The 8968-nt window shown below is 39.6% G+C and overlaps 1 protein-coding gene across 2 annotated transcripts in view; it reads right to left on the bottom strand.

The window, feature by feature from the left end:
- Positions 1-8968, bottom strand: part of LOC120429807 (uncharacterized) — a 767258-nt gene that overhangs the window by 679506 nt on the left and 78784 nt on the right. The window lies entirely within an intron of this gene.

Raw genomic sequence — 8968 nt, 5'->3', positions numbered from 1 at the left:
ATTTCGTCTTGATACCGTTTGCCACCGCTATCTTGCTGGGACTATCTACGGTTCCACTCTTCCGGGGTCGTTAGGGTTGGGAGGTTGGCGCAAAACACGACGGGGGTACTCTTCGGGGACTTTTCAAACTCGGGCGAGGGCATGTCGTACAGGACGATGATGAAGTCCTTGCTGTTCCGGGTTCGGGACTTGCGCGGGGCTTTCGGCAGGATCACGAGCTCGGGGCCGGAGTTGTCCGATTTGTCGCACTCGGAGCACTGCCAGTTTGGACTTTATGGTCGGAGCAGCGCAGATTCCGCACTCGTTCAGCAGTACTTCGCTGTTCTACTTTCACTGGGTGCTGAGGATTCGGCCGGTGTAGTCCCGCTTGCCCTGGGTGATGAGGTTCTGCAGCGGGAATCCGACGCCCATTTTGATGGTGTCGGCCGTTGGGACTGGTACTGGCAGGGGGCGTTGAACTGGGCGTGTTGATCACTACGCTGGGATTTGCGGCCGTTGGTGGAACTGAAGGGGGTTTCCCGATCTGCTCAATCGGGATCAGGGCCTTGTTCGGGCAGAGAGCGTGGATTAATTGCTGTTAATTACAGATTGATCAGGTATAAAGCGAACTTTCTCACCATTTTATTTTTCTCGAACAGCCGCAGGTTTGCAGCGCGGAAGTCGATCGATCGACAATCAGTCTGTCCCGCTGCCCGCCGGATGATTTGTTACTTTTTGTGCTGTAAAATAAAAAGTGAGGTAAAATTTCAATAATCTTATACTAAATAAAAAGTACTTACTCGCCACCGCAAAAATACGCAACATTCAAACGCTCCAAAAACGATTTTTGTCGCTTGTTTATTTTTTGCGAGCGCAACTCAGGCAGCTGATTCTGACACTCTGACAGCGTAACGCATTGTGGCTGCGGCGAACCAAATAAAATTGCGCCGCAAACATGGTGGTTGCGGTTCCGCAAACAGTTTGCTTCGGTATTGAAAGCATTTATTTCAAAATCGAAAACATTTTTCATGATTTTGAAAACATGCATTGTTTTCGAATTCATCGCGAAAATTTTTCGGATTCGCCGACCGGATTTTGTTCCGTGTGGGCCGAAAAGAGTGGGGAACAATGAGACAGTCCTGGATTCTGGGTATATTCTTAATTTTGGTCAAACCTAATGAAAGGACATTGTAGCCCAACTCATGCCCTGTGAAATGACGAAAGAAATTGGGAAAAATATTAGTTTTTGTGTTAATGGCAGCCTATGAGCGAAAATGTAATTTTTACTCATAATTTACTTTTAAACCCCAGAATCAAACTTGTATGAATAACTTTGCAAAGGAGCGTCCTTAACCAAAGCCACTATTATGGCAGACGTGTATCGAGTAGACACACCTTTCCCCAAAATATGAGCCTGATTGGTTAAAACTACGACTTTTGAGAGCCATATTATCATTGTTCCCCGTGTCTCATTGATGACTACTCTACCCTACTTAAAACAAACCATCATTCTGGACCGATGCTCCTCACAACAGTTCCCGGCTACCAGATTCGCTCGGAGCGATAGTTTCGGTTTCTGTTTCAAACAAAAACCACTGCTTCACCGTAGACCCTGAAGCCTTCCCCACACGGTAGACACTCTTCCTCAACCTAGGAGCACTGCCAGGATCCAGCAGCAGCAGCAGGAGGAGGAGCCATCAATATTCAATCACGAAAATTTAATAAATTTTTATGTTTGTTGCACTTACACCGGGGTCAACAGCGATTGCCGGGAGAGCTGCCAGCTTCCTATGCTGCTACCTAAATGCTGGCTAAATGCTCCTGCATCGACCACCATCATCATCATTGGACGTCGTCTACCAGGGATAGTTTGGAGACGAGACATGACTATGAAGATGTACGATCATGACGCGCGCGAGGGCAGACTATGAAATTAACATATGTTAATGGGTGTATTTTCGTTGTTCCTTTGGCACTCACATTAAGAAGTGTATCTGCACACGTGTATCAGTGTGTTTCCATCTCTGCTGTGTTGTGGGTCTTGGGCAGAGAGTTCGTGGCTTCTCGTAGAACACGCGCTCCTGAACGATCTGCTTCCATCAGTTTTTACCGACCTATCGCAGTCTCGTCTCTATGTTTTCGTTATTGAACTGCACTTTAACGTTCAAGGAGGACCCCCGTGGCACGAGACCACCCATCGGCGATGAGGAGTTGGTTAGAAGGAACTGACTGAGCCTTTTCTCATTAATTAAAACATTTTATTGAAAATTTGACTTTAAAAATCATCGCGTCAAGTGTACTAGCCCATTCTTCAACAACGCAGCTCGGAAGATATCGAAAGCAAATTTATTTGAGAAATCTTTTCAGATTAGGTGCCATCTCCTTGACACAGGCTCTTCAATCAGCACGCGGCTATCGATTCCATCTGGCTCAACGTGAGGAAGAACATGACGGTGTCACGTTATGACACAGTGTGTCAGTCTCGCTGTGGACTGGAATTGTTTGCTGAGGAGACAACGACAGGTCCACGTACCTTTTCATTGAACAATCGATTCTTACACGGAGGAAATTTTAGAGATATGCAAATATTGCACTGACCGTGGTGGCGCCTGCATAGAATCCTAAGAACAATGACAAGCACGTTATTATGCAATAAACGAGGGAAAAGGTTGATGATATATCAGTGAAAACTGACATGAAAACCCAACACATAGGCTCAAAGATTTACAAAAAATTTGATACGGCGCTTGACAAAATAAAAAAAATATATTTCAAATTCTAAGCTATGTTAACAAAATTAATTAAACAGCATGAAAAAAAAAAACAAAATTGCTCGGATCGGGTCAAAATTTTTCTGGGGGTTCCCTGGCCGAAATAATTAGACCAGTATTTTTTTGTTTGGCCATTAGGGTGACCTACGCCGTGTTAGGGTGGTCTGGAAAATGGCCATTTTCATCGATATTCACAAAAAAACACTTTTTTCAAAAAATCATATCTCCGCGTAATTTCATCCGATTTTAGCTGTCTTAGACGCAAAAGAAAGGTGATAAGTTGGTCTTTCAAAGAAAAATAAAAAGAAGTTTCAAACATCTAGCCTAACATATAAAAAGGGCGTATGAAACATTAAAATGCCGTTTTGACGGTGTCTGGACCAAAGAGCCTATGTCTGTATGTCACGCTCTAGGGGGGGGAGGGGGGGTCTGAGCAAGTGTGACATTGCGTGTTGTAAGTATAGGAAAAGCGTGACAAAGGGGGGGAGGGGGGGTAAATTTTGGCTGATTTTAGTGTGACGTACTTTATGGAAGAAAATGTGAGAAACAAGCAAAAAATTTAAAAATTGACTGTAAAATCATGAAAAATTAGATGGGCAAAATGTAGTGATACGAATGCTAGAAAAACCCATCAAATCAAAAAACAAATAAAAACTAAACAAGGTAAAGGCATGTTAAAATATTTAAAATAAAACAAGAAAAACATATAACAAGAGAAGTAAAGTATTTCGAAGAACAAAAGTTGCTCAAAATGACACGGAAAAAATAAAAACTAAATGAAAAAAAATTGGGCAGTAGAGAGTTAAACAGCTCTTTTAGAAAAGTATCACTTTCAAAACATTTTGAATGTTTTTCCATTCTTAAAAAAGAAATATATTGTTATATTTTTTTTTCATAACAACCTATTCTTGATTTTTGTAAAATTGGTGAGATTTCTCAATCTTGCATAAACAATTTTTTTTGTTTGTTTACGTTACTGGCCTTTGTAAACAATGTTTGGCCAAGTAATGATATTTTTACAATTAAAAAAATAGAGAAATTCAAAACATTTTATCAGAACTTGCGTAGTCCTACGTTAAACTGCAGGCTTCCACAGCCAGATCCGCAGTGAGAAATTCTTCAAAATTAAGTTATGCTCCTTAAATATTATGTGAGCTTTAAATTCTTCAAAAACATACTATTCTTGCTTGCTGTAATATTTTTTGTAAGTCAGATTGTAAAAAATAGTCGTACTTTTTTAAAAACAATTTATTCTACATAGTTGTAATATTCTATGGTTATATGGTTATATCTGGTTCAAAAAGAGAGAAAAAGTTAGATTTTTTAAACATTTTTGAAAGATTGCTATCCTGTTTTAATCTTGGGATAATTCTTTGCCTACTCACATGACTATTACGAGCAAAAAATAAAAAAAAAGATTTTGTAAAATTGATTTTTCGTTCAAAAAATTAAGATAGGCAAAATTTTTGCCCGTGTACCCCTTTCTTGTGAATAGTCGTCATCAATACCTAAAACTTTGCCGAGAACAAAAAATGATCGAAAATTTCCTTCAAAAATATAGATTTTCAAATATTTACGTACCATTTTTGAATGTACTGAAAGCCTAAATTACACGGAAACTTGTATGGGTGAACCAACGCCACAAAATAACTTCTTTGTTCATAAGAAAGGCGCTACAAAGTATGAGTCAAATAAAAAAATGCATAAAAATAAAAATGCACAAAATAAGCCGATTTTCTACACAGTAAAAAAAAATCATGGTAATATTATATCTGGGAGGGGGTAATCTTTTATTTCAGAAAAAAATGTGTAAATTTACCTCTGAAAATGTATAATTTTACCACTTTTCTGGTGTAACGTCACTTTTTCAGCCTAAATTAAAGTAAAATTACATCATAAAAGAGGTAGGTAATATTGAACCTTCCAAAATTACACCTTCCAAATTTACATATTTATTTACTGTGTAGAGAACTGCTCTTATGAGACATTAACTACGGTGTTCAACGCCATTCCGGTTATGTCAACGACATTAATCTTAGCATTAATGCTGTAACTTTTAAATTTACAATCTTCCCAATTTATAAAATAATTAATAATTACCAAATAAACTCAAAAAGAGAAATTCAGTATACTTTCAATCAATATGTTTTTGCCTTTCACAAACAATCATCAACAAAGAATAATCGGATTACTCTACATTGATATTTTCATACAGCAGTTCCATATGAAAGTTAAAGAAAAAAAAATAAAAGTGCTTCGAATTGGTCAAAATAATTAGACCCGTATTCTTTTGTTTGGCCATTAGGGTGACCTACGCCGTGTAAGGGTGGTCCGAAAAATGACAATTTTCGTCGATTTTCACAAATACCACTTTTTTCGAAAAATCATAACTTCGCTCCATTTCAACCGATTTCAGCTGTCTTGGGTGCAAAAGAAAGATGATAAGTTTGACTTCCAAGAAAAAATAATGTGGAGTTTCAGAAATCTAGCCTAACATTTGAAAAAGTCTTATGAAAACATCAAACGCCATTTTGACGGTTTCTGGGCCAAAGAGCCTATATCTGAAAATATTTTTAACGGATTCCTCAGACAATTTTACCTAACATATCAAAAATTGGGCGAGGTTCATCAACAAGAATCAGAGATATGATTTTTTGAAAATAAAATCCGGGTTTTTCGACGCGCCGCGCGCGAAAACGGGAAATTGACGAAATCGGCAAAAAATCAACTTTTTTCACTAAAACTGCGATAACTCGGAAATTTCAGGGATGACCTATACATGTTAGGGTACCAAAATTTTTGTAATTAAAATACGCAACTTTTGGTACCCTAACATGCATAGGTCATCACTGGAATTTCCGAGTTATCGCAGTTTTAGTGAAAAAAGTTGATTTTTTGCCGATTTCGTCAATTTCCCGTTTTCGCGCGCGGCGTGTCGAAAAACCCGGATTTTATTTTCAAAAAATCATATCTCTGATACTTGTTGATGAACCTCGCCCAATTTTTGATATGTTAGGTAAAATTGTCCGAGAAATCCGTTAAAAATATTTTCAGATATAGGCTCTTTGGTCCAGACACCGTCAAAACGGCATTTGATGTTTTCATAAGACTTTTTCAAATGTTAGGCTAGATTTCTGAAACTCCACATTATTTTTTCTTGGAAGTCAAACTTATCATCTTTCTTTTGCACCCAAGACAGCTAAAATCGGTTGAAATGGAGCAAAGTTATGATTTTTTGAAAAAAGTGGTTTTTGTGAAAATCGACGAAAATGGCCATTATTCGGACCACCCTAACACGGCGTAGGTCACTCTAATGGCCAAACAAAAAAATACGGGTCTAATTATTTCGGCCAGGGAACCCCCAGAAAAATTTTGAGCCAAATCGAAGCACTTATATTTTTTTTCTTTAACTTTCATATGGAACTGCTGCATATATATGGATACTCTTTTTTAACAACAAACTCCACAACTAAGTATCTCGTGTGGTAGGTCATGCCGTCCCTTGTCGCAGCTTTTGCTCTACTCTTTTGGGAAAGCTTTGGCAAACAAGGCAACAGTATAAAAGTGAACCATATGCGGGACTCAAAAGTAAAATTTATTTCCCTGTCTGGGGCGGGTCGTCCCATTTGCGCTTCCGAGCCCTGCCCGTCCTGGGGCATATTGCTTACGTTTTCAGACTGTAAAGTACCAAGTGGTTATGGGCTGGGGTCTTTTCTATATGCAAATGAAGCATTTGTCACTTAGTCATCCCTGGATTTTTGGTAAAAGAATGTTCATTTGAAAATTTTCAAATATTTTCCTTATAGTTATAGTTTCAAATAAACTAAATCCAAATGCATGTAAGAAAAAATAACTTTTGTATCAATGACAAAATATACATCCCTAGTTCCAAAAAGAACCAACTTTCCCGGAGAACATGGCGCTACCTGACCGCGGTGTCTCTCGCAGAAAAAGGTGAGCTGCAGAATCGCTGCTGGGAAACAGCTCCTCCTAGGATTAATGTCTCACAAGTCTCCCCGTGGAGTCCACCCAGTTCGCCCAGACTAGACGACGTCGTCCGACATCGCAGTGAATCCTGGGCACGATAAAGTTTTCCATGGCGTGCAACATTTTAATCTTGTCTCCCCTTGCTGGTACTTGTGGTGGTGTTACCCTCCTGCTGGGACGATGCTACACAGTCGAGTAAAGTTACGTCAGAATCGCGGCCCGGAATTTTGGGGCGGATCCGACTGCAAAACCAAACATGCAATACCGGGCAAAATTATAAAACCATAAATTTGCATTTATAGCGTTGACACCTCTTTTTTCTCTGTTTGTGGGTCAGTTGGTTTTACTAGGGTTGTGTTTTTTGGGTGGCAAAACCACGACCTGCCTTTACGAGACCATAAATCATCTTTGGAAGAGCCCACCGTCGACAAGTCTCGTTGGCTTTTCAGCGTGGTTTTCGGTTAAATGGAAATGAGGATCTATGCAACGTGGTCGTTCACTCCGAGGTTGTTGACTTTTGTGGGATTTAATTGTAGTATGTTTTTTGCCATTGTTATATTCAAAATGTTATTTCATCTCCAATTTTTTTAATTATTCAACTGATTTTTTAATCCTGTTAGAGAAAACTATGTTCAAATGGTCACAAAAACTTGACCCATTTCTATCTAGACCATCGATTTCCACAAACGTCAGCAAAAAAAAAAGTACATTCCAACTCTGCATGTTACTTTACCGCGCTGCAGTCCAAATGTATGTCGACGAGGATCTTGATAACGATACCGATTCCCAGCCGTAATGATTTCCATTTCATTTGATTACGTCATTTCCAGCACTGTCCAGCCACACGACTCACATGAGTTCTCCGCGGAATTGAGGTAAAAATTACCTCACGCTGGTCTCTGGCCACTGCTGTCCGAAGCCGGCAAAAAAGCCTTTAACATGCATTTTATTTTAATTTCAAGGACTAGCGCAACTCTCTTCGTCAGTCGTTCGTAGGTCTGGGACCAGCTAATCAATAAGCTGGTGGCGAATGGGTAAGTTACATGCTCAAGCCAGCGGGCCCCACAGTAACATGGCACCTTTCAAGTTTACAACTTGCTGCAAATGTTCGCCAAAGCTACCGACATAGTTTTTTCCAGAGATTTGAATATGGCCAAGCTTTTTTGATCGAATCGAGAGCAAATCGATAAATTCGATTAGAGAGAAATTCTTGTCCGTTTCGCAAGCCGCGTTACATAATTCAACTTTTTGCATTTTCTCCGGGTACTCGGAATCCAATTTTACCATTGGTATAAGAGAAATTCAATTTCACAGGCTCATTCTTGAGGATCTTCCTTTTGTTCAATTTCCCGACAAATCCAGTAATCTTAGACAACATGTTTTGTTTGGCTGGATCTGCTTTAGGATAAGAAGAGAGTATCGAAAAAAGTGTGCGTGTGATTGCGTGTGTTCAAAAATTCATTCATTATTAAACACAACTACAGTTTCTTTTCTTGTGTTGAGCTAAGGGTTATCATGAAAACAGAGAAAAAAAAATATTTTTTTTTTCCATTCGGAAGTCTCTGGTGAAAATTTGGGTTTCCAAATTAATGGTTTTGCCATCCTCACTGAGGTAAGGCTATAACCCTGCTCTAAAAATGAACTTTTCAGATAAAGCTCGTAGACCAACCTTCACGTATACCTATTGACTCAGAATCGAAAACTGAACAAATGTCTGTCCGCCATACATCCAGTTGGCGACACCCCTCTAGCGCTCCGAGCGCCACCACAGTCGAGTTACAGGTACTAAATTGCTAAACAAAATCGTAGCACTCTGCACTTTTCGACCTAATGTTTCCTGACATCAAAAAGTGCCACTAACTTGTTTTGTTTTAATCGGTTTCTATGATACCAACGGAGGTGGTGGCGGTTTGTGGCGGTGAGTGAGTTGCAGCAAACGATTTTCGAGGCGTAAACAGGGACTCTGCCGGGAACCGATGGTCCGTTAATGGTAAGAACAGCAACAAGGTTCTCCTATTTGATCTGTACAATGTTTAAAATCGTGTTCTCTTTTCAGTGATGTCTGCAGCAGCAAACTGGTTGCACCAATTCATGGGATTCGCGTCGTTGAAAAGTTGATGTTCAATATAAAGGACCAGGAGTTGATAGCGGAAATGGCGATAGTTGACAAGGCCGCCACAGCAGTTCCCACCCCATATGTCGTGTCCCCAACAACCTGAATGATACCAACC

The sequence above is a fragment of the Culex pipiens genome, chromosome 3 (assembly GCF_016801865.2).
Source record: "Culex pipiens pallens isolate TS chromosome 3, TS_CPP_V2, whole genome shotgun sequence".
In the NCBI taxonomy this organism is placed as follows: Eukaryota; Metazoa; Arthropoda; class Insecta; order Diptera; family Culicidae; genus Culex; species Culex pipiens.
The sequence above is the reverse complement of the archived record's forward strand: the minus strand, read 5'-3'. Positions and strand labels throughout refer to the sequence as shown.